Source organism: Pleurodeles waltl, chromosome 2_1 (assembly GCF_031143425.1).
Source record: "Pleurodeles waltl isolate 20211129_DDA chromosome 2_1, aPleWal1.hap1.20221129, whole genome shotgun sequence".
In the NCBI taxonomy this organism is placed as follows: domain Eukaryota; kingdom Metazoa; phylum Chordata; class Amphibia; order Caudata; family Salamandridae; genus Pleurodeles; species Pleurodeles waltl.
The window spans coordinates 746454295-746480484 of record NC_090438.1 but is presented as its reverse complement, the minus strand read 5'-3'; positions in this window follow the sequence as shown (position 1 = coordinate 746480484).

Below are 26190 nucleotides of genomic sequence, written 5' to 3'. Positions count from 1 at the left end.
GGGAGAGTATTAAAAATACCTCAAAGGCTGCTGGGAAAAGAATGCTGTAACTCTGCCACTAACACGCATAATGCATGACCTGATGCCGTGTGCACGGTACGTGCCATTGCCTGGCCAAATCAATTCTGGAACCAGAAATAACTTCAAGAGCTTGTTCTTAACGGGTACTCTATACATAGAATGTAACAGCATGTTCACTCACAAACCTCCGTAATCACAAAAACTTCTTTCAATATTTCCGCCAGAGTTAAAGTAGGACGTAAAACCGACTGCTCACACACATATCAATTAACTGGAGCAATGAATGCAACACGTCGAGCGGTAAAGAACACTCAAGATGGCCGCAGATGTAAAAAATATTGTTTTCTTAAGGGTGGATGCTGGCACTGGTATACTCTGCTACGTGGCAGTTGGTCAAGTGTCGCCAAACTCCGTGCTCCAAGTGGAGAGCGGAGTGGGCAAATTCTGTTAACTTCGCCAGTGTAGCGGAGTTTACCGCCCAACTTTACTGAAAATGATTAACCCAACATATTATCTCAACAGGGACTCGGATATGACTATTGTAAAGGCACTCTCTCTCCAGGGATTTGAAAGCAACTTTAATCACGCACTATCTGTGTGGTGACTTGGACATATCAATAATTACACACTATTTCCATTGGCACCTGGGCATCACTTGATTCACACGCGATTTCTGCTGATCTCTGCAGGGATTTAAGAAGAGGTAACCTTCCACATTATCTCATCAGGGCCGTAAACATGACAATCATTAATTCATTATCTCTGTGGGGACTTTCAGCATAGGTTAATCACAAGCTATATGTATGGTAACCTAGTCATAAAAAAAATAACACATTACATTTGAGGAGACCTGAGCATCAGTATGATCACTCACTAACTGTCAGCACTTGAGAATGACTAACTTAAAACCCAGATCTGAGACTGGGGGTGAGTGTTTGAAAAGTTTCAACACGCTATTTTGTTTTGTTCATCTGTGGGACCACTGCCTGCTCTACAAAATTGCTTTTACAGGCATTCTCAAAGGACAAGGGGTCCCTTACGAACCCCATCCCATTTGCGAATGGGTAACCCTCAACTTGAAGTGTGTGGCAAAATGTGAATGTTTTGCAACCACATTTCATTCGCAAAACATTCACACATACCACTGCGATTCTGTATTAGATAGGGAGGCCCAAAACACACCCCTTCCTAATACCAAATTGCACACCCAATTGCGATTTGGTGGCAGATTACTGAATCGCAAATAGGGTTTCGCACATCAAAAAATGCTTTTTTGCAGTCACAAATAGCCGGATTCTTTGGATAAGACTGTTTGAGATCTCAAAAAAGCTTTGCACATCTGGCCCTAAATCTGTGGAAACTTTAACACAAGTTTAATGAAACTCTATCTTGGTGGTGAACTGAGCATCAGTATTATGACACACTATCTCAATGGGGATTTAGGATTGACTCATTTGATAGACTATCTCAACAGGTGCTAAAATATGTCGATAGTTAGTGCACTATCTCTCAAGGGCCTTGAATATAATTTAATCACACAATAATTCTGCGGTGACCTGGGCATCACAATAATCATACTATCTCTATGAGCCTTGGAGCATCATTATAATCACACACTATCTCTGCGGGCACTTGAGAATGACTATTTTAACACACCATCTTAAAAAGGATTTAAATACAACTATAGTTAACTCACTGGCCCTCATTATGGCATTGGTGGTAAGTTCCACTTACTGCCATGCCGACTGCCACGCCGACTGCCACCAACATATCGCCGCAGTGGCTGATATCCGCCAAACATATTATGACGCACACCTACCAATCCGTCACTATACAGCCACACACACAAGTCCGCCAGGCCAAAGGTCAGTGCTAAACTGGCAGTATCAAAACCCACACCGTTATGCCAACAGAACAACGCCCACAACATATGACCCACGACTCACCGCGGATGACATTCATTGGCGGTAAACCATTGGCGGTACATACTCTAGTGCTCAAAATACACACACACACACAAATCAACACCACATTGGTCAATTTAAATAACACACACCTGACACCTATACACACACCACACCCACACCACTATTAAACACACACCCACATTACCCACAACCCTTTATGACTACAAACCACTGCCAACAGAGAGAGACAGCAAGAGCACCCACACAACCAGAGCCACATACGACCATCACCTATACACCACCCACACACCTCACAATATACACCCCAACACATCACCCTACACCCCCTCACCCACACCACTCACACCACGCTCATGGCACCACAACGACACCCCAGGTTTTCTGAGGAGGAGCTAAGGGTCACGGTGGAGGAAATCATCTGGGTCGAGCCACAGATATTTGGATCACAGGTGCAGCAGATATCCTTTGCTAGGAAGATGGAGCTATGGCGGAAAATCGTGGACAGGGTCAAAGCCGTGGGACAGCACCCCAGAACAAGGGATGACATCAGGAAGAGGTGGGATGACCTACGGGGGAAGGTACGTTCCATAGCAGCAAGACACCAACTCACTGTACAGAGGACTGGCAGTGGACCCCCACAACTACCAAAATGGTAGGAGCAAGTCTTGGCAATCATGCATCCTGAGGGCCTGGCAGGAGTAGCAGGAGGACTGGACTCTGGCACGTCAATTCCCTATTACTACCACCCCCTACCTGCATGGCATCACATACGCCACCCTCACCCTCACTCCCATCACTCCACCACCTCCCACACACCCCACCATCACAACCCACTCATTCCAATGCCAAGCCCTGCATGCAACACCAATGCATGAACCCCCCTCACAGACCTGCATGGACACCTATCACAACAGCATGCACACTGGAGAGAATCACCTATCCCACCAAATAACAACTGACATGAGGAAAAGCTGGAAGGACAAATCCAACCAAAGAGGGCAACACACCCATGCACAATATGTCACACACAGAAACAATAACACTATATTTACATCCCCACAGGTAACTCAGCCAATGTCACTGGCGAAGAGGTGCCAGCAACATCCAGTCCCCCCACAGAAGATGCCCACAGTGATGACAGCAGCTCTGGTCGCCTGGATCTGGATGACCAACCTGGCCCATTTCGGACCTCCGGACAGTCGGTTACCCAGGCACACTCTCACACCACCACAGAGCCTCCCCCCTCAGGAAACACCACCACAGCAACCACCCAGCGGGCCCATACCTCTGTCCCCAGGATACATCAATCAGCAGTGTGTCTACCACTACAGGGACTTCAGGCCACCCCACAAACAGAGGACAATCAGGGACCTGGGGTCAGTGGCAGTGGGCACACGGTTAAGGGGACAGAGGCACAGGACAACAGGGAAGCTGGGAGGACTGCTGTGCAACAGGGGGAGGACTGGCCTCTGGAACTTAACCTCCAGGAGACACTCACCACGATCCTGGGAGCTTACTAACATTCCCAGCATACGCTTGGCCAGATTCTGGACAAGTTGCAGGAGAACATGCGGCTGCAGGAGGGACAGTACCTAGGGATCAGGGAGGACTTGAAGGCCATCAACACCACCCTGGTCTCCACTGCGGGGGTGCTGGCAGAGATGGCCAACAGTATGAGAGAGGCAGTAGCACACCACCGGGCCCCCGACACTAGCCAAACTACTGAACAGCCCTCCACCTCCGGTACCGCTAGTGGACAGGAGGCCCCACCACTGGACCAACATGCCACCAGCACCCCTCCCCCTGCAGGAGAACCACCCCACAAACATTCATTGCGATCTAGGCAGAAGCCAGAGACTATTGACAAAACCCCTGCCAGGAAATAAGACTTTCCTGATTGTCACCCTTGTGTCCCTCTCTGTCACCGTGTCCATTCTGAACTGCCGTTGCTCCCCTTCCTATACCCCCTTGCACAATGCACCTATGATACAAAAAGACTGGACTCTAACCTGGACTTTCATCCGTTATCACCCCAGTCCATTGCACTACCCCCTCTTCTTCAGAGCACTGCAATAAACACACTTTGATAAAATACAATTATGGTGTGTGTCAAATGTTTTCAAAATGTATTCGTTTATCCAGGTTCAGACATTGCAATTCAACTGTACAGTAATGCTGTTCTGAACACACCAGGAGCAATAGTGTGGCACCAACATCTGCAAAAAGAGATGCCAAAGGGTACAGTGAGTGGGCATAGAAGTAGGAATACACAGCCTGCCAGTGACAATGTCACACATCAAACTGTCAATTATATGTGTATTAACACTGTCTTACCTGTGTCTCATTGGAAGTATTGACGAATAATTGCACTTCTGTTGTCCTTATCCTCATCCTCTGCCTCCTCATCTTCACTGTCCACAGGATCCACTGCTGCCACACGGCCATATCCAGGCTCCACTTCCTGCAAAAAATACACCTTACGACGCAAGGCAAGGTTGTGCAACATACAGCATGCCACCATGATCTGGCAGACCTTGGGTGAGTAGCACAGGGATCCATCTGTTAGATGGAGGCAACGAAACCTGGCCTTCGGGAGGCCGAAGGTCCTCTCTATAATCGTTCTTGTTTGCCCATGTGCCTCATTGTAACATTCCTCTACCCTTGTCCTGGCATTCCTCACAGGGGTCAATAGCCATGAGAGGTTGGGATAACCAGAGTCACCTGCAAATATTGAGGGACAACTGTTAGCCACACACTCACTCTTATGGCCCACACCATACCCGTACACCTACATCCACTGGGTGGGAACCAGGGCTCACATATTAGCCACACCCTGTGCCTCTGTAGTTTAGCCATCACATTTGGGATGCTGCTATTCCTCAGGATAAAGGCATAGTGCACAGACCCAGGATACATTGCATTGATGTGGGAGATGTACTGGTCCGCCAGGCACACCATCTGGACATTCATGGAGTGAAAATTCTTTCCATTTCTGAACACCGGTTCATTTCGACGGGGGGACAAATACAATATGTGTTTATTGTATTTCCTCAATGATGCTGGGGATACGTCCCATTACATAGAAGTCAGCTTTCACTACGGCCAAATCCTCTACCTGGGGGGGAAACGATGTAGCTGCACATGTGTTTAATCAGGGCAGACAACACTCTGGTCAGCACTATTGAGAACATTGGCTATGATATTCCTGATGCCAAGCCTAATGTCACTTGGAAGGAGCCAGGAAAGTGAGCACTGATAGGACTTGCACAAGAGGGGTGGTCCCGGTGGGGTTACGGATAGCATATATTAGGTCAGGCTCCAATTGGGCACACAGCTCTGTGATTGTGGCCCTGTCAAGTCAATAGGTGAGAATAATATGCCTGTCCTCCATTGTTGCCAAGTCCACCAGGGGTCTGTACACGGGGGGATGTCTCCATCTCCTATTCATCCGCAGCGGTTGCAGTCTATGGGGCAAATGAGTGAGCATCTGGTCATTATCTCTACATTCAAACCACTACAGTTCAATGCAGATTGTGATTGTTACATTATTGTGTTGGAGATTTCCAAATAGTGCATATGTGTACTGTGACACAGTTAGGATCCATGGCCTGCACCCCCCCTGAAATGGCATCCGCCTGTCCTGTATGGAGCGACAGGTGGATTATTTCATTTCCCCCTCGATCCCCTGCCTTCCGCAGGTTTCTCCCCTTAGATGCACCTAAAGTAAACAGTTACACTTGTATGTTAGCCTTAACACAACAGGTATGGTGGCATAAATCCATATAGACTGTTTCCCAGGAGGGAATTTGGTAAATTACGCGATTGCTTTCCAACCAGAACACAAGGGAAGATTCTCCTTACGGAAGAGGAAGCCTCACACACACATTTGTGTCATGCTTCATCATTGGTGACATCTCCCCACCCTGGTAGGACAGTACCACCAGGACAGACTCAACCTCCTTGTGGATCTAGATCAGATGGAGTTCTTAGAATAAAGCTACTGTACAAAAGGGGGATCCAGACACATTAAAAATACCTTGAGGACTACTGGTAAATTCACAGTTATTCATGGTGTCTGCAGGTATGATTAAAATCAGAGTTTGATGCTAATGCTGAGAATAATGGCTCAGCCTGTCTCAGATAGCCCACATGTTTCTGCCATCACAAAGAGCCTAGCCAGGTCTGGGGCATTCCTCAGGGCTACGGATCCCTGCTAATGCTGAAAACTAACTAAGTATAAAAGCACTCAAGTCCTACCTAAGTCATTATGCTGGTATAATCACCCTAGGTTGTGGGGGTTATTTGCTCCTGGTGTGGGAAGGGGAGGCTGGCCTTTTTAGTCACAAGGTCATCAAAAGGTCCATCATGCCACTGCACCTAGTAAAGACCATTCCCAGATGTACTAGCAGAAGTTGACACAGAGAACACCAACAGTACCTCTCCTATGCAACCTGCTCCGAGGGATGTAGCACAGGTACCACCACCACCACTACCACCCTCAATATTTGTAAGCCCCCCACTGAGACCTGCATCTACTACTACCTCAGTTGAAGTACGCACTGCAGAGAGCCAGGTGTCAACTTATCCACCTATCTCCAGTTCTTCAGGCATTGGCAGTGGCACCAGTGGCCAACTAAAAAGGTTCTCCTTCCCAGTTTGGGACTTCTTTACTATTAGCAAGCATGAGGATAACATTGCAATACCCTGCATTTGCCACACCAGTGTTCGTTGAGGTAAACCTGGTTCACACTATGGTACTGGAGGCCAAATGACCCATATAATAAAAACAGCACACAATTCAGTGGGAGGAGCACATTGAAAACATTGCTGCAGGTGGTGGTAGTAATAAAAGAGGTGAATCAGCTCCGTTCACAGTGGGAGGTAAAGGGAGGCAAAGGTGAAGAGCAAGAAGAAGTTGACAGCTTTACACAAATGAGCCCTGTCCCCAGAAGTGTGGCAATATCACCTGCCTCAGAAACCTCAAAATGGCACAAGAGTCAGATGGAGACACCACAGCATGCAGTGACCTCCTTGATGCACATTGAGTCTACCACCAGCTAGTTCTCTCCAGGAGTCACCTTTGTCAGCAGCACCAGAAAATAAAATAAATCAGGCTACTATTATGGGCATATTTAGGCAGGAGGAGCCTTTTGAATGCAACCACCCAACAACACATTTGTACAATAGGGAACTGGCTCAAATGTTAGTGCTGAATCTCCTCCATTTTTCTTTTGTGGAAGAGGTGGGATTTTTTTAATTTGTGGCGGTAATCTGCCCGAAATGGAAAGTTCCCAGACTGCCCGATTTTGCCAGAGCTGCTGATCCTGTGCTTCCTTATGATGTGCTGCAATCGGTTGGCCATGCTTTGAACAGAGTTCACTTGACGACAGCTATATGAACCAGTTGTCAGGAGATAGTTTACATGTGTATCACCTTACATTGGATCTTTTTTGGGGAGCGGGTAGGCAACAGCTATTATGGTCTCAGCTCTGAAGAAATTCTTTAGGGCATTCCGGGGCATGCAACAGTAGCCATGTTCACCACAGAGAAATCTCAAACAGCTGCAAACACCTTGCAAGACTTAAACAGCAACCCAGAGGTCTTACAATTGGATTTGTTGCTGCAGACAATAGCAGTAATATGGTCAAGGCCATGGAAGATGGTGGCTATTTCAGGGCACTGTGTTTGGCGCACTGCAACAACCTGGTTGCACAGGACTTTATAAAAAAATAAGACATAGTCAGCTACATACTGACCATCTGCAGAAGAATCTGCACTCAGTTAAACTATTCCTTTAAAGCTCAGACACAGTTGAGGACCATTCAGTGCGCTAACAGAGTAGAGTACCAGATAAAGCCTCATATAGGAGGTGCCAACACTTTGTAACTCAACCTATTACATGTTGCAATATCTGTTTGAGCAGTACATGCCATTCAATGACCATTTCATTAAAAAAGGAGGGGATGCAATTGGGGAAAGCATGACGGTGGATGCTGACAAATGGGCCTAGGCAAATGCCTGTCACAGAAGTTACTTACTTCCTTTTGAGGTTTTCACATGGTAAGTCAGCAAGAAGGACAGTACAATGAGTCACAAAATCCCATTGTTGCATCTGCTACAGGACCAGTTAAAAAAGGTGTTACAAATGTCCTCCAGTGTTAAAGGCAACAGATAAGTGCATGAGTTAGTTGGGAGATTAAGTCTTGGCTGAAAGAGACACCCTGTCCTCCAGAGAGTACATGTGTGCCACAATGCTTGACCCATGTACAAAAATACTGCCCACTTTCATTCCTTTTTCAGAAGGGGATGTTTCATTACACAAGACATGGATTGTTGAGCAAGTGAGAGACCCGGAAGAGGAATGGCAGGAAGTTAGAAGTCCAAGCAGAAGTTCTGGCATGCAGCCTTCAACCTACAGAGAGGGCAGTGCTGTTGTCTTATAGCAGCCAACACCTGCAACAACAGCAACAGAAGAACCAGACCGACTTCTGTAATGGACAAGTTTTAAGTGGCAGGAGTTAAGTCAAGTGCTGAGGTAAAGGCAAAAGAGGGAGAGCAAGTGGCAGCAACAATGATCATTCATAGGATGTTCCAATACTATCTAGACGACCCAAAAGTGGTCTACGTGGACCAAAACCCATTGATCTATTGGTATGGGAAGATGCACCAATGGCCAGATCTCAGCATGCTGGAAAGAAAGTATCTGACTTGTCTGGTAGCAGGTGTGTTTTAGATCTAGATAGCTACCTAAGTATTTATTTTTCTCAACATCCAACAGCAATACTTCACTACATTTAGGGTACCTATCTATCACTATCTTCTTCTTTAACTGTTGAAAGTAATCAATTTGGGATGTTTGGCTTATTTATTGCTTGTGAAGACTTTAAAAATCAGGGCCCATATTTACAAGGAGCTTGCATCAACAGTATGTCACTTTTTTTATGCACCAGCGGTGCTTTCTTTGCTCCATATTTACAAAGTGACATATCTAGTCAGATGCATCACTTTTCGCCGGGATGCATCAATTTTTTCCTTCATAGGAATTGGCTGCGTCATGTTGAATAAATATATGCAAGGTAGGTGTTCCTTTGTACAATCCCACGCACAGCTGATGCATCACTATTTTCAAGTTTTCAGGGAAGTGATGGATCATTGGCAAATCATGCGCAGACTCTAAAATGCGTCACAATTCCCACCCCTTCCTAACCCAGGCAGACTTTCTGATGCACCTTGCGTCCTGGCACCATGGTGTCCCATATTGTAAATATGGAGCATCCATGGCATCCTAATGGATTGCTGCGCATCATACATTTATTGTAAATATGCTCCCAGGTAGCCATTGCGTCAACCAGAAAAAACATTTTGTCATAATGGAGGGATAGGTATTAGAAGGATTCAGGGATAAGGAAAGGGCAATAGATAAGGCTATGCCGCAATTCTATGAATAGATAAGTGGTAGAAGGGAATACAACAGGCATACAGTATTGATTGATAAAGGGATATCCCATTCCTGCCGTGCTGCACTGTTAGGGAAACTGCTAGTATATGATCACATTGGGGGTCCATGACCATGATAACTTCTCCATCTCTGCCTATGTACTTTCTGACATTGTTTGATGGTGAACGAGAAAACAACCAACAAGTTTTGTGACTAGAGTACTACTTGGGCCTGGCTGTGTGATCCTCGTTACCACAAATCTTTTTCCCTCTTTGTACTATACAACAACAAGACATGTTATTTTAAAAGAGGCATAGTAAGTATACAGAAGGCCATAATTTTAGAAGGCAGAGAAAAAAAGACTTTACAATGATCTTCACTTCTTTGCCCTCTTTTGATGAGTAAGCTCAATCCCCCTTTGCTTACTGCACATCCAGTAGATTAGGACGATGAGCTTAATAAAGAGATAAAGCCACAGATGAAAACACAAGTTAGTTACGCGACAGTCCTGATATACTTTACTAACATTGTATGAGTGAGTGACATGATGACGAGTTGACAATCATGCCTTGAATCAGCCCAAACGAGCACCTGCCTAGTTCACAATGGAGCAGAATCCTGGCAGTATCACTCATTTGGCTTCCACTAACCTTCGACGTTCCCTATGTCTTACATCCTCCCCGTCAGACTGGTACCATGCACTACTACTACACTCTATCAAGTGCTTGTGTCTCCCTTGCCTCTAAGCATTGTTTTTGTACATGGAGGTGTCCCTCCCTCCCTGCACAAAACAATCAAGGGTGCTGCTGTGCCATGGGTGTGTGTGTGAGTGTGAGTGTGTGTTTGTGTATATTTCTTGTTTAAACTAATTTTATTGAGTTTTATTGAATTTGAGAAACAGTAAAATACAGCTGGGGTTGGTCATAGCAATGTACATTATAAATATCTGAAACTAAGGTAATAAAGTCCTCATTTCAATTTAATTGTACACCATAGTATCATTAAAAGTGTGATACTTTTATCGGCTTCTGTAGAATCAATGTCAAACAATTGTTACAGAGAGATACTTTGTTACCAATAAACAGTACCTTGTCCCCCACCGTAGCCCAACTTGTCTTCTGTCTCATGCAACATGTGAGTGGTCAGAGAATGTAGAAGGAACCAGGGTGTGAAAGAAGGGTATGGGGTAAGCCATGCTTTTCGAGTTTACTTGGGGCATCTGTCCTCATGGGTAATTGAAGCTGGCCAGCCTCTTAGTGAATCAGTACAAGGGATCGCCAGGGGGGTGTTTAAGATTTTCATTAAGAGGGGTTCTACTCTGCTGCACTTAGTCCTGACTCTTCAGTGATCTGGTATTTAAATGATTCTTCATGGGTATCCAAAATTCAGGGTGATGGGTCTCTTCCTGAGCCTACAATAGTCCTCTGTGCAGTGGGAGGCTCTCTGCGGTTCCCTAGTGTATAACCTTCCCCCTCCAGCTATCTGCTGGTGGGGCCCTGAGCAATTTCCTGCACTTAGTTTTTTGTCTCTTGGACATTATGAAGGCCAGGTCTATGAAGTGAGATAGGGTTTTGGAGTTCCTAGGGTACAGATATAGGCCCAATAAACAGTGCTTTACTGTGTTCCAGTGAGGATCTTCCTGCGGGTCAGCCAGGGCTAAGTGAATTTCAGCCCAGTAGACCTTCAGGGAATGGCATGACCAAAGCATATGTAGGAGATCCACTGGGCTGTTTCTGTGGTGTAAAATGAGCTGTATAAAGTGAGGAAAACTGAATACATCCAAATCAGGAGCTAAGAGATATTTTGTTGGGATATTCAATTAAAAAATGCCATTCTTTATCATGCAGTTCGCAGCCTTAATCTTCCTCCCACTTCGCCCTAAGGGGTATCAGTGAGACATGTAGATTCATCCATGGGTCTTTATATAGCCATTTGACCAGATGCTTGCGAGTTCCCATTGTGTGCACTGCCTGAATTAGACAATGGGGGTCATTACAACCTAGGCGGTCTTTTTACAAGACCGCCAAGGGACCGCCGTGCTGAAGACCGCCAGTGGTGGCGGTTTTCCACTCGGCGTATTATGACTGTTGGCAGCTCTACATCGTTTTTCTGACGGAGAGCTGCCAACAGCCATAGTGACGGGCGGCGGGGAAGTGGAGGTTGCTCCACCTCCACCGCCACGCCAACAGAACACCGCCCAGCGAATCACGTCCTGTGATTCGGCACAGCGGTGTACTGTTGGCGGTGTGGTGTTGGCGGAGCTGCTCCCATGGCTTCCGTCCCCTCCCGGAGGATCTACGGAACAGGTAAGTCGATCGTCCGTTAGGGGAGGGTTGTAATGACCCCCAATGTGTCTCCAATTCCATCTCCGTCAGTGCACAGTGTTTGCAGACATAACGAGAAATATTAGCATGTATTAGAAAGAGGGAACCAAGCAGCCCATGGGTCTGGGTGAAGTCCTGGTGGGTCATAAGTTCAATATCTGTAAACAGATCCCCCACTGTGTGTGTACCTGCATCCTCCCAGGGTTGTATGCTAAGGGACACAAGTGGGCCAAACCGTGTCGGTATCCCTCTTAGGGGTATGGTAGGAGCACAATAAAGGTACATTGTTGCGTATTTTAGTGCCTGTTTCTATGATATGAATGCATTGTTTAAGAGTAATGGTAAACTGGAGGGGCGTAGCACTCCTGGCAACCACATTGTGTGCAGTGTACCAAGTCGCCCGTTATGTGTGGCATAATTTATTTCCATCAGATGAAAGCCCACTAACCAATGTGATAGCCTTTGCAGTTGGCCTGCATAACAATATGCTCTAAAGTCTGGGCACCCATTCCGCCCTCATCTGTTGGGAGTTGAAGTTTAGTTTGGCTCATTCTACATTTGTGAGTTAAATCAATAAGTAGAGCTTTGAGTTGTTGGAAGTATGCTAAAGGAACCATTACCAGTAAGTTAACAAATAAGTAGGGCAGACAAGGGAGCATCACCATCGTAGAGAGAGACAATCATCTGGCTAAGGAAAGAGGTAAGGTGATCCCAAACCATATCTGTGAATGGAGAAAGGTAATTGCCTTGTTCTGATTGCCTTCCACCTGGTCAGAAGTTGATGTGTGGATTTGTATGCCTAAGTAGCGGAAAGCATGTGGGGCTATTGGGATACTATTCATTCCCAGTAGTATCTTCTAGAATGTGGTCATGAGAGGAGAATGCATAAGATTTATTTAGTTGATTTGTAGCCCTGAGAGATTCTCAAACTGGTTGAGTGGAGTGGCAAGTAGTGTCAGAATCAGTGTAAGGTCAAGTGTATATATTATGAGGTCACCTGCGTATAAGTAGACTGCATGTTGTTGTTGTCCTTGTGTTATACACTGGTTGCTCGCCCTCTGTCTAATGCTCTGTGCTAGCAGTTCTATTGGCACCTCGAAGAACAGGATGGATACAGATGCCACAGAAACCAGGGTAAGTGGAGGATATATGCAAGTCTGTCCCTGCACGATCCATGGGGTTAGTGTATAAAGTTTAATCCGCCTGATATAAGTCGGGGTTGCCAAATTTAGTTAGAGTTGCAAACACATGACCCAGCCTAGGGAGTCAAGTGCCTACTGGAGGTCAAGGGAGAGGCATCCGGCTGCTGGGTATGCCATTTTGGCAACCTCCATTACTTGTCAAAATTGTCTAATGAGGAACGATAGTGTGGTATAAATCCATTTTGGTCTGTGTGGATTAAGTCCTTTTCACCAGAACTTTGCTCAACAATTTATACCCATTTGAGATTAGGGACAACGGCCTGTATGATGACATGTCATTTGGGTTGCAGCCGGGTTTGAGCAGGGATGTAATTAGTCCCTGGCAAGCAGTAGGTGGAAGGGAGTTGTTTTCTATTGATGTTTTATACAATGTTTCCAGATGTGGTAGCAGGCGGATAGCAAATGTGGCATAACACTCGAATGTCAAGCCGTCAAGTCTGGGTGTCTTGTTATGGAGGAGCTCTGTTACTGTACTGAGGATTACTTCTTGGGTCAGTGGGGTTCCTAATTCTGCACAATGGGATATCGGTACCCGTGGTAGGTGCAGGTCAGCTAGAAAAGAATCGATAATAGCAGAGGATGGGGGCTGGAAAGGACCTAGTAAGTGTGAATAGTATTTCCTAACTGCCGTATCCATGGCTTTCTGGGTCCCAACACATTGTGCCTTCGGGTGTGTATAAGGATAAGATGGGGATGGGGACAGTTGTGGATAAGTCATACGGGCTAGTAAAGCTCCTGATTTGTCACCTTCTTTGTGTATTTTGTGTGTGTAAGAGTTATAATCTAATACTCCCAGGTGCTCATATAATGAGTGCAGCATTCCTGTTACCTATCTAAGTGGGAAACATCGTTGGCTGCTGTGTAGTACTCCCAGTCTAATCTCTACCTGCTCTACATCACATAAGACTGTAAGCCCAGAGGATGTGGATATAGATGTCCCATGTACAATCACCTTGAGTGATTCCCATTCTATTAGAGGTGATAAGTCAGTACCTGTGTTTTCAGCAAAATAGTCAGTGATAGTAGTTGCCAGGATGTTTGTAAAGACTATGGACCTGATTTAGAGTTTGGCAGAAGGGGTTACTCCGCCACAAATGTGATGGATATCTTCACTACCATGTTACAAATCCATTATGTTCCATGGACATCGTAATACGGTAGATGCGATATCGGTCATCATTTGTGATGGAGTAACCCATCTGCCAAACTGTAAATCAGGCAGTATGGCGGTCATTACAACATTGGCGGTAAAAGACCGCCAACACACCGCCGTGGCCGCGGAAAACCGCCACATCTATTATGACCCACAGCATGGAATCCGCCAAAATTCATACACCCACACAAGTCCGCCACACCAAAGGTCAGTGATAAACTGGCGAAAACAAATCCTCCATCGTCACGCCAACAGAAATACGCCCACACTATCACCACACACGAATCCACGCGGCGGTCTTTCAACCGCGGTATTCCATTGGCGGTACACACCGCTGCGCTCAAAATACACACACATATACAAAACACTACCACATTGGACAATTCGAAATACACACACCTGATACACATACACACACCACTCCCACACACCCAATACAATATAAAACACACACTCAAATCACCCACAAACCCCTACGACCAAAAATCACGAACGAAGGCCAGAGAGAGACACCACCATCAAGAATACTAGCATCCACAGGCACACAACACCATCACCCACAGAACTTCCACGCACCTCACACTACACACCACTACATATCAGCACACTTATCACCCCACACATCACCTACACCACCCCATGGCACGGCAAAGACACCCCAGGTTCTCGGAGGAGGAGCTCAGGGTCATTGTGGAGGAAATCGTCCGCGTAGAGCCACAGCTATTCGGATCACAAGTGCAGCACGCCTCAATTGCAAGGAAGATGGAGCTATGGTGAAGAATAGTGGACAGGGTCAACGCAGTGGGACAGGACTCAAGAAATCGGTAGGACATCAGGAAGAGGTGGAACGACCTATGGGGGAAGGTGCGTTCTGTGGTCTCAAGACACCACCTTGCGGTTCAGCGGACTGGCGGCGGACCCCCACCTCCTCCCCACAACTAATAACATGGGAGGAGCAGGTCTTGGCGATTCTGCATCCTGAGGGCCTCGCAGGAGTAGGTGGAGGAATGGACTCTGGTAAGTCAAATTTTAACTATTACATCCCCCACCCTACCTGTATGCCAGCACATACCCCACCCTCACACTCATCACTCTAACTCCTCACAAATGTCCCAACATCACAAACCATACATCCTGACACCAAGCCCTGCATGCAACAACAAAGCATGGACACCCATCACTAAAGCATGGCCACTGCACATACCCATACACCCCCCTAAACCATCATCACACAAGGTCCCACACAGGAATGCAAGCACTGGGGTACACGGTCACCCACCCATTGCACACCATGGCACACACAGATGTAATAAACATCCTTTTATCCCCCTGCAGGACCCCTACTCAACTTCACTGGAAAGGAGGGTCCACACATGTCCACACCACCAACAGAAGAGGCCCACAGTGCTGACAGCACCTCTGTCCAACTGGATCTAGATGACCAGCCCGGCCCATCGGGGATCTCGGGACAGTCGGTTCCCCTCACCCAGTCACAGGCCACCACAGAGCTTCCCCCCTCTGGAAACACTAGCACAGCACCCACCCAGCGGGCCCATACCTCCGTCCCCAGGACACGTCAATCAGCAGTGTGTCCACCACTACAGGGAACCTAGGCTAACCCACCACTCCAACAACAACCTGGGGGACCTGGGGGCAGTGGTAGTGGGCACACGGTCCAGGGGAGGAAGGCCCAGGAACACAGGGGAACTGGGAGGGCTGCTGTGCGACAGGGGGCGGACAGGTCCAGGGAACCCACTCTCCACGAGGCCCTCTCCAACATCATGGGAACATACCACCACTCCCAGGAGACGATGGCAACGGTGCTGGCCAAGTTTCAGGAGACCCAGCGCCTTCAGGAGGAACAGTATTTGGGCTTTAGGGAGGAACTCAGAACCATCAATTCCACCCTGGGCACCATCGTAGGGGTGCTGAAGGAAGTACTCCAGGAGGGACACTGTGGCACTACAAGGGGCCCGACACTAGCCTGGACGATGAACTGCTCACCACCTCAGCCGGTGCTAGTGGACAGGAGGCACCACCACAGGACCACCACACCAGCACCCCACCCCCTGCAGGGGGAGAACCACTTCGCAAACGGTCCCTGAGATCCAGGACAAAGACAGAGAACGATGCCAAGACCCCCACCAAGAAATGAGACCACCCTGATTTTCATCCTACTGTCCCACTTTGTCACCCTGTCCATCCTTAAACTGCCCCAGCTCCACTTCCTATGCACCTGTGAGACTAATAGACTGGACTCTGCCATGGACATTCCTCTGCCATCACCCCTCACCATTTTGCTACCCCCTCCAATTTTGAGCACTAAAATAAACACCCTTAAAGCATAAAACAATCTGGAGTCAGTCTGTGATTTCAAAATAGTGTAGTAGCAATTACAGTGTCAAAATGCTCTTTCAAATGTCATGTCAATATACCTATGTCACACAGCTCTAGTCCATGAGGAAACAAAGCAGATGTCACACTGTAGGACCCACATCTGTGAAATTGTAAGGGAAAGTGACAACTCAGTGACCATACACTGGGTGAAAACGACAGACAGTAGAGAGGTAGTAGTGTTAAAGTAAATGTAGTAGGCAGGTTTGTATTCTTACCTGTGTTTCACTGGAAATATTGCTGGATCACTGAGTCCCTGTTGTCCATGTCTTCTTCTTCAGCTTCCTCGTCTTCACTGTCCACAGGCTCCACAGCTGCAACAACACCGCCATCTGGACCATCCTCCTGCAGAAAAGGCACCTGTCGTCGTAAAGCCAAGTTGTGTAGCATACAGCAGGCCATGTTGATCTGGCACACCTTCTTTGGTGAGTAGAAAAGGGATCCACCTGTCGTGTGGAGGCACCTGAACCTGGCCTTCAGGAGGCCGAAGGTCCGCTCGATCACCCTCCTAGTTCGCCCATGGGCCTCATTGTAGTGTTCCTCTGCCCTTGTCCTGGGATTCCTCACTGGGGTCAGTAGCCATGACAGGTTGGGGTAACCAGAGTCACCTGCAAATGGCGAGGGACAACTGTGAGACACACACTAACCTGTAGGGATAACCCCAGACCCAGACAACCATTCCCACTGTCTTGCTTCCAGGTGCTCACCTAATAGCCACACACGGTGCCTCTGGAGTTGACCCATCACATAAGGGATGCTGCTATTCCGCAGGATGTAGGCGTCATGCACTGAGCCAGGGAACTTGGCATTCACATGGGAGATGTACTGGTCGGCCAAACATACCATCTGTACATTCATTGAATAATAACTCTTCCGGTTTCTTTACACCTGTTCACTCTTGTGGGGGGTGTACCAAAGCCACATGTGTCCCATCAATGGCACCTATTGTAGTGAATCCTAGTTCGTTTTAATGGGATAACAGGAGTTAGCTTAGCCTTTGGCTTGCAGACTCGTGCCCCCGTCACCTAGTGACTTTTAACTAACTTAGCTTGCTCTGTCTTAGACCATTTAATTATTTATTTCTTCTAAGATGGCTGCCTTGTTTATAGTTAGGCCACTTGTTATGGGTAACATTATCAGTGTCACCGCGCCAAGGCGTCAAGATCAAGCACCAAAGACAACCAAACAGTAGGTGTTCACACTTAGGGATTTTTCATCTCTATACTTTCGAGGGATTGTTTATATTAATTGCCGTCCCAAGCATGTCTGTTATCTATTGTTTAGGAACACACCTACGTCAGGGGTCCCTGTAGATCTGTATAAATACATCACACTTTGGACAGATAATCAGAGGGATTCCAACCAGAGGGCATCGGCAGCATCGATATCGCCACCATCACTGATATCGATGCTGCAGTAGTCTTGACGCTGACCCAGTCTTCGTGTCCCTGCGAAGTCTGAGATAGAGACCTCATTCCAAGGTAGCGAGGGTTGGGGGCTCCTCTCACGGACATGGCATTGGCAGATTAGGTTTAAGAAACCCAGCTCTCCTTTAGGTAGGCGGTTAAGCCTTTTCACATTAGGGTATTAGGGCATATTACATCTCATATATTTTTCCTACATATTGCAAGATGGTGGGGGTCTGTATAATAATGACTCTTGTCTTCACAATTCTGTTTTTTGCTTTATTCATTATCCTAATCATTGCAGCCCATGCAACTTATCGCAAAAATGCAGTTATGTTAAATAAAAACTATTATAACTCTACTGTATCTGCGTCATTGCCTGTGTTTGTTTGAGACATAATATATCTGTGAGAAAAGGGTAATCTCCGTTTAACCACGACACTCCCTGAGATATCTTATTCTCGAGTCCATGCGTAACGGCTGCCATAAATCACCTTTTACTATTGTGTTTCTGGTGAGGTGCTGCTGGTGAGCCGGTAAGGTTGGGACAACAGTTGCGACTTGTTGTAGGAAAGGCGTAGTCGCCTACAAACAAAAGTACTGTCATCCTTAAACCAGCAGTCTTGCTCAGAGCAAGAGTCCAAACTACGACACTATGATGTTGGGGATATGTCCCAGGGCATAGAAATCACCTTTCACTGTAGGCAAATCCTCCACCTGAGAGAAAACGATGTAGCTCCGCATGTGTTTCAGCAGGGCAGACAACACTCTGGACAACACGTTGGAAAACATAGGCTGGGACATCCCTGATGCTATGGTCACTGTTGTTTGAAATTACCCACTTGCAAGGAAATGGAGCACTGACAGCACCTGCACATGAGGGGGGATTCCTGTGGGATGGCGGATAGCTGACATCAGGTCTGGCTCCAACTGGGTACACAGTTCCTGGATTGTGGCACAGTCAAGCCTGTATGTGACGATCACATGTCTTTCCTCCATTGTCGACAGGTCCACCAACGGTCGGTACACCGGAGGATGCCGCCATCTCCTCACATGTCCCAGCGGACGGTGCCTATGAAGGACAACAGTGAGCACAGAGTCAAACAACTCAGAGGTACGTACCCACAGCTGACACAGAACACCAATCATAATCTAAAAAGTGGCCTGTATGTGTGTTGCGTCTAGGCCTAGGTATGTGTGATGCAGTTGAAAATGAAGCCATGTGGGCCCCTGAAATGGCAGCTGCCTGACCTCTAAAGAGGGACAATGGGATGTGAGGTAACTGCGCTGGCGTTGTACACCGTCTCGGTAGGCGGTCGAAGACTGCGGCGCAATGCTGCATTGGTTAACATTGGACCCTATGGGTCCAAGGAGCCAATGACTATGTACGCCGGCGGTGACGGTACGCACCCCCGTGGACGTGACCACCATTTTCTATCACTTCAATCACTCGATACCTGATCTTCGACAGGAGAGGACCTACACTGCAAGTGCTGCTGTGACCTCGGTCTGGAAGAGACAATGGCTCGAGTGTCTGGGGAAAGGGCCCCTGCCTTCACATCGGAGGAGTTGGAGAAACTCGTGGATGGGGTCCTCCCCCAGTACACGCTACTCTACGGTCCTCCAGACAAATAGGTAAGTACACTGGGAGCATGCTGTATGGGCTATGCCTGTGTGGAGAGGGGTGGATTTAAGAAGGAAGGGGGGAGAGTGCGGCGTGCATGAAAGGACGGTGAGTGCATGTGCCACATGGCAAGTATAGGTATGGGGGCCAATGACTGTGACGGCACAGTTGGTAATAAGTTTCTCTTCCCCCTGTACAAATCATGTAGGTCAGCGCCCACCAGAAAAAATATATTTGGCGTGCCATCGCCAAGGACGTCCGGACCCTGGGGGTCTACCACAGATGGAGCACCCACTGCTGGAAAAGATGGGAGGACATTCGCCGCTGGAGCAAAAAGACAGCGGAGGCTCAGCCAGGGATGGCCTCCCAACGTGGGAGGGGTGCCCGTCGCACCATGACCCCCCTGATGTTCAGGATCCTGGCGGTGGCGTACCCAGAGTTGGATGGGCACTTGAGGGCATCACAGCAGCCACAAGGGGGTGAGTACACTCTCATTCTGCTGATTTTGCGTGCAGTGGAGGGGTCTGGGTGGGGGAGGTGGGCTGTGGGTTTCCCTAGGCCAGGGCAATTTCCATAGGCAAGGTCCCTCCGTAAGGCACCCACCGCACCTCTGTAGAGTGCCAACTACACCTAGTCATGCCCCTGTGTCATTCATGTATGCAGATGTTGTCCATAGCCTTGTTCGCCATTTCCCAGGAATTGAACAGTAGAGCCCAAGAGCGCGGCGTAGTGCAAGGGGCTTCTGTGTCTGTCGTGTCCGCCAACATAGCGGTAATGCATGCACTCAATATGTCTTTCTTGTGTCGTCCCCCCCCTTTTTGTGGTCTCCCTGTTCTTGTGTGCATTAGAATCATCAGGCGGAGGAGCAGTGACACCGGAGCACGAGGGGGCTGCATCCCACATGGCCATGGAGGGCCACACTACGGAATTGGACTTCACCAGTGGGACGGAGGACGAGGGGAGCTCCACAGCGGGGACAGGAGCTGAGACCAGTGACACGGACTCGTCCTCTGATGGGAGCTTCCTTGTGGTGGCGCCAACATCTGTGCCCCCCCCATCTACAGGTACATCCGCCACCCCCCCTTCCAGCACCGCCCTCCCAGCAGCCCCTCAGCCTTTGCCACCTGCCCGCTCACCCTGGAGGGTGGGCATCACCTTCGCCCCAGGCACCACAGGCCCTGCCACAGTGACCCCTGCTGCCCTCAGTGAGGATTCCATTGACCTCCTCAGGTCCCTCACTGTTGGGCAGTCTACCATTTTGAATGCCATCCAGGGTGTAGAAAGGCAGTTGCAACAAACAAATGCATTCCTGGAGGGCATTTATTCTGGTCAGGTGGGCCTTCAGCGAGCTTTTCAGACTCTGGCCTCAGCACTGATGGCAGCCATTGTCCCTGTCTCTAGCCTCCCCCCTCCAACTTCCTCCACCCAGACCCAATCCACTGTACCCCAGCCTATCCCAAGCGCACCTCTAGACCAGCATGCACACACGTAAACACACAAGGGAAGCTCAGGCAAACATAAGCACCACACATCCCACAGGCACTCACTCAAGCATCAGACACATGCAGACACACCAACATCCACTGCCTCCACTGTGTCCCCCTCCTCCTCGTCTCCCTCTTCCCTCCCAGTCTCATCTATGCTCACACCTGCATGCACTACCTCTACAGCCACTACTACCATCACCAGCACCCCCACCACCACACCCCGCTCACGTGCAGTCACCACCGCCACTACCATTCACAGGTCCCCTGTGGCCTCTCCCAGTGTGTCTGTGACGCCCCCCCCCCAAGATACACAAACGCAGGCACACACCCACCCAACAGCCATCTACCTCATGACAGCCTCCAGCGCATGCACCTTCACCCAAAGTCAGCAAACAAACACCTCCTACAACCACAACCTCTTCCTCCACTCCCAAACACCCTCCAGCTACCCGCCCCAGTGTCTCCCAAAAACATTTCCTGTCCAACCTTGACCTCTTTCCCACACCACCCCCACCCCGTCTGTATCCTATGTCCCGAACTAGCACTTCAGCCACAACATCTCCAGGACCAGTGGTGCCTGTAGTCACCGAAATCTGGAGTGCACCGGCCACCAGGGAAGCCAGTGCGGCACGGAGCCACAGCACGGACAGTCCCCCACCTGTCAAGCATCAGAAGTTGGCCAGTGCCCGGCGGGAGAGGGGGAAGACTCCAGCCACCAAAGCTGCTCCCAGGGGTACAGGTGGGAGTGTGGAGTCAGCTGCAACACCTTACAAGGTGGGGAAGGCCCACAAGAAACTCAGCAAGTCTGGGAAGAGCAGCACGGCGGAGAATACCGCCATCATCCCCGCTGCCCAGGAGGCCACCACCAGCACCAGCCCTGCTGCCCAGGAGGCCACCGCCACCAGCCCTGGTGCCCAGGAGGCCAGCACCAGCCCTGCTGCCCAGGAGGCCACCAACCCTGCTGCCCAGGAGGCCACAGCCGTCATCCCCGCTTCCCAGGAGGCCACAGCCGTCATCCCCGCTGCCCAGGAGGCCACAGCCGTCCTCCCCGCGGGGACAGAGAGGACCGCCAGCACAAGCCCCGCTGGGCCATGAATGACCGTCAGCACAAGCCCCGCTGGGACAGAGAGGACCGCCAGCACAAGCCCCGCTGGGCCATGAAGGACCGGCAGCAGCTGAGTCACTGCAAAGGAGACCACCGCTCCAAGCACCGCTGAACAGGGCACCGCTGTCTCAAGCACCGCTGAACAGGGCATCGCCGTCTCAAGCACCACTGAACAGGACACTGCTGTCTCAAGCAACGCTGGCCCATGAGCGCCAAGGGCACTGACGCTACTGAGTCCATCACGGGCAGAATGAAGCACTCTGGGCACCATGCCCCCTCCAGAACAAGTGGAGAGATCCATCCACTACCTCTGTCCTTAGCAGGATTAAGCACTCTGGGCACAAAGCCCCCTCCAAAACCAGTGGAGAGATCCATCCACTACCTCACTACCTCTTTACTTAGCAGTATGAAGCACTCTGGGCACAAAGCCCCCTCCAGAACCAGTGGAGAGATCCATCCACTACCTCTGTCCTTAACCGGATGAAGCACTCTGGGCACAAAGCCCCCTCGAGAACCAGTGGAGAGATACATCCACTACCTCTGTCCTTAGCAGGATGAAGCACTCTGGCTACAATCAAATCAAATCAAATCATTAGCATTTATAAAGCGCGCTACTCACCCGTGCGGGTCTCAAGGCGCTAGGGACAAAGGGGGTGGTTATCGCTGCTCGAACAGCCAGGTCTTTAGGAGTCTCCGGAAAGCGGAGTGGTCCTGGGTGGTCCTGAGGCTGGTGGGGAGGGAGTTCCAGGTCTTGGCCGCCAGGAAGGAGAAAGATCTCCCACCCGCCGTGGAGCGTCGGATGCGAGGGACGGCGGCGAGTGCGAGGCCAGAGGAGCGGAGGGGGCGGGTGGAGACGTAGAAGTTGAGGCGTCTGTTGAGGTATTCCGGTCCCTTGTCGTGGAGGGCTTTGTGTGCGTGGGTGAGAAGTCGGAAGGTGATCCTTTTGCTGACTGGGAGCCAATGCAGGTGTCTCTGGTGTGCAGAGATGTGGCTGCTGCGGGGTACGTCGAAGATGAGGCGGGCCGAGGCGTTTTGAATGCGTTGTAGGCGATTTTGGAGTTTGGCTGTGGTCCCGGCGTAGAGGGTGTTGCCGTAGTCCAGGCGGCTCGTGACGAGGGCGTGGGTCACGTTTTTTCTGGTGTCGGCGGGGATCCAGCGGAAGATCTTGCGGAGCATGCGGAGGGTGAGGAAGCAGGCGGAGGACACGGCGTTGACTTGCTTGGTCATGGTGAGAACAGGGTCCAAGATGAAGCCGAGGTTGCGGGCGTGGTCTGCGGGGGTCGGTGCGGTGCCAAGGGCCGTGGGCCACCAGGAGTCGTCCCAGGCGGACGGGGTGTTGCCGAGGATGAGGACTTCAGTTTTTTCAGAGTTCAGCTTTATGCGGCTGAGCCTCATCCAATCTGCGACGTCCTTCATACCCTCTTGTAGGTTGGTCTTGGCGCTGGCGGGGTCCTTGGTGAGGGAGAGTATAAGTTGGGTGTCGTCGGCGTAGGAGGTGATGATGATGTTGTGCTTGCGTACGATGTTGGCGAGGGGGCTCATGTAGACATTGAAGAGTGTCGGGCTGAGTGATGAGCCTTGAGGTACGCAGCAGATGATCTCAGTGGGTTCTGAGCGAAACGGAGGGAGGTAGACTCTTTGGGAGCGGTTTGCGAGGAAGGAGGCGATCCAGTCCAGGGCCTGGTCTTGGATCCCGGTGGAGCAGAGGCGGGTGATTAGGGTGCGGTGACAGACGGTGTCAAAGGCAGCCGAGAGGTCGAGAAGAATGAGGGCGACTGTTTCACCGTTGTCCATCAGGGTTCTGATGTCGTCTGTGACTGAGATGAGGGCGGTTTCAGTGCTGTGGTTGGTTCGGAATCCGGTCTGTGAGGGGTCGAGCAGGTTGTTGTCTTCCAGGAAGGTGGTCAGCTGTTTGTTGACGGTCTTCTCTATTACTTTGGCTGGGAAAGGCAGAAGGGAGATGGGGCGGAAGTTTTTCAGGTCGCTCGGGTCAGCCGTAGGTTTCTTTAGTAGGGCGTTGACTTCGGCGTGTTTCCAGCATTCGGGGAAGGTAGCAGAAGAAAAAGAAGAGTTGATGATGGTCTGGAGGTGCGGGGCGATGATGTCGTCGGCTTTGTTAAAGATGGAGTGCGGGCAGGGGTCCGAAGGGGCGCCGGAGTGGATAGAGTTCATGATGGATTTGGTTTCTTCCGTGCTGATGTGGGTCCAGTTGTTGAGGGTGATGGTCGGGGATGTGGGTTCTGTGGTGTTTGGTTGGGTCTGGTGTCCGAAGCTGTCGTGGAGGTCGCTGATCTTGCGATGGAAGAAAGTGGCGAGGGATTCGCATAGATCCTGTGAGGGCGTGACGGCGTTGGCGTTGGCGCTGGGATTGGAGAACTCCTTGATGATGCTGAAGAGTTCTCTGCTGTTGTGGCTGTTTTTGTCCAGTCTGTCGGTGAAAAAATTCCTTTTGGCAGCGCGGATCAGGTGGTGGTGTTCGCGGGTAGCATTCTTGAGGGCGGTCATGTGGTCAGCGGTGCGGTCCTTGCGCCATGCTTTCTCAAGTGCGCGACAAGTTTTCTTTGATTCTTTGAGGGTGTCAGAGAACCAGAGGGGTTTCTTGGTGTTGTTCTGTCTCTGCGAGCGTTTGAGGGGAGCAAGGTTGTCTGCGCAGTTGTAGATCCAGTTTGTGAGGTTGAGGGCTGCGTCGTTGGGGTCGGTAGTGAGGGTGGGTTGGTTGGTTGGCGGCGAGTGCGGAGAAGAGTTGCTCTTCAGGGATCTTGTTCCACTGTCGGCGAGGGATGGGTTGAGTGCGGAGGTGGCGGGTCTCGCGTCGGAATGTGAAGTGGACGCAGCTGTGGTCGGTCCAATGTAGGGCGGAGGCGTGGCTGAAGAAGACGTGTTTGCTGGCGGAGAAGATAGGGTCGAGTGTGTGTCCGGCGATGTGGGTGGCAGTGTTCACCAGTTGTTTGAGGCCGAGGTTGGCGAGGTTGTCGAGCAGGATGGTGGTGTTGGGGTCGTTTGTTCCAGATGGAAGTTGAGGTCGCCTAGGAGGATGTAGTCCGGTGAGGCGAGGGCGTGCGGGGAGATGAAGTCGGCGATGGCGTCGCTGAAAGGGGCGCGAGGTCCGGGAGGACGGTAGACGAGGGATCCTCTGAGGGTGGTCCTCGGGTCGGTGCGAATCTGAAAATGCAGTTGTTCAGCGGCGAGAGGGGAGTCTTCAGTGGAGGTGGTGACGCTGATGGAGTCTTTGAAGACGATGGCGATACCTCCTCCTACTTGGTTGGTGCGGTCTTTCCTGGAGATCTTGTAGCCTTCGGGGATGGCGGTGGCGATGTCTGGAGCAGAGGAGGCGTTCATCCAGGTCTCCGTGATGAAGGCGACGTCCGGTGCTGTGGAGTCTAGGAGGTCCCAGAGTTCAACGGCGTGTTTGTGAACGGAGCGAGCGTTGACTAGGATGCACTTGAGGTGGTTGATGGCGCGTGGGCTTGTGGTCGTAGTTGTTGCGTGGTGGAAGATGCGTTTGCAGGAGTTGCAGGCGAAGGGTCCATGGGTGCGTTTGGGGTGAGCTTGGAAGCAGGTGTTGGAGCGTCCTGGGTTGAGGGCATGGAGGGTGGTGGGGTCGTAGCGGATCAGCGGGGCTTGGGAGAGCTGGGGACCAGGGGTCGTGGCGCTGGGCGCGGGCCAGGCGCAGACGGGCGCAGACGGGCTTGCCTCTGGCGCGCCCGCTGCGCGGATGCGCAGCGGCCGCCATATGAGGTAGGAGGGGGGGGAGGGGTCAGCTGGGGGCGAGTGGGAGCTGGGGGGCGGGGGCGTGCAGGAGGTCGCGGCGGGAAAGCGCGAGGGAGGGGGGGACAGGTAGAGTGAGAAGAGCTGGGGGAGGGGGGTTTAAGGGTGGAGGGGGGAGAGTGTTAGGAGGTTTAGGAGATTAGGGAGAAAGATAGGTGTAGGGTTGTGAAGATAGGGGAGGGGGGGTTGTAGAGGTGGGTGAGGGTGAGAGGTACAGTGAGGGGATAGGAAGATAGGTAATAGAGGGGGTGGCGGGAGGGGGGGAGAGATAGAGAAATAGGTAGAGAGAAAAGGTAGATAGAGAAATCGATAGATAGGGAAAAAGATAGAGAGATAGGAA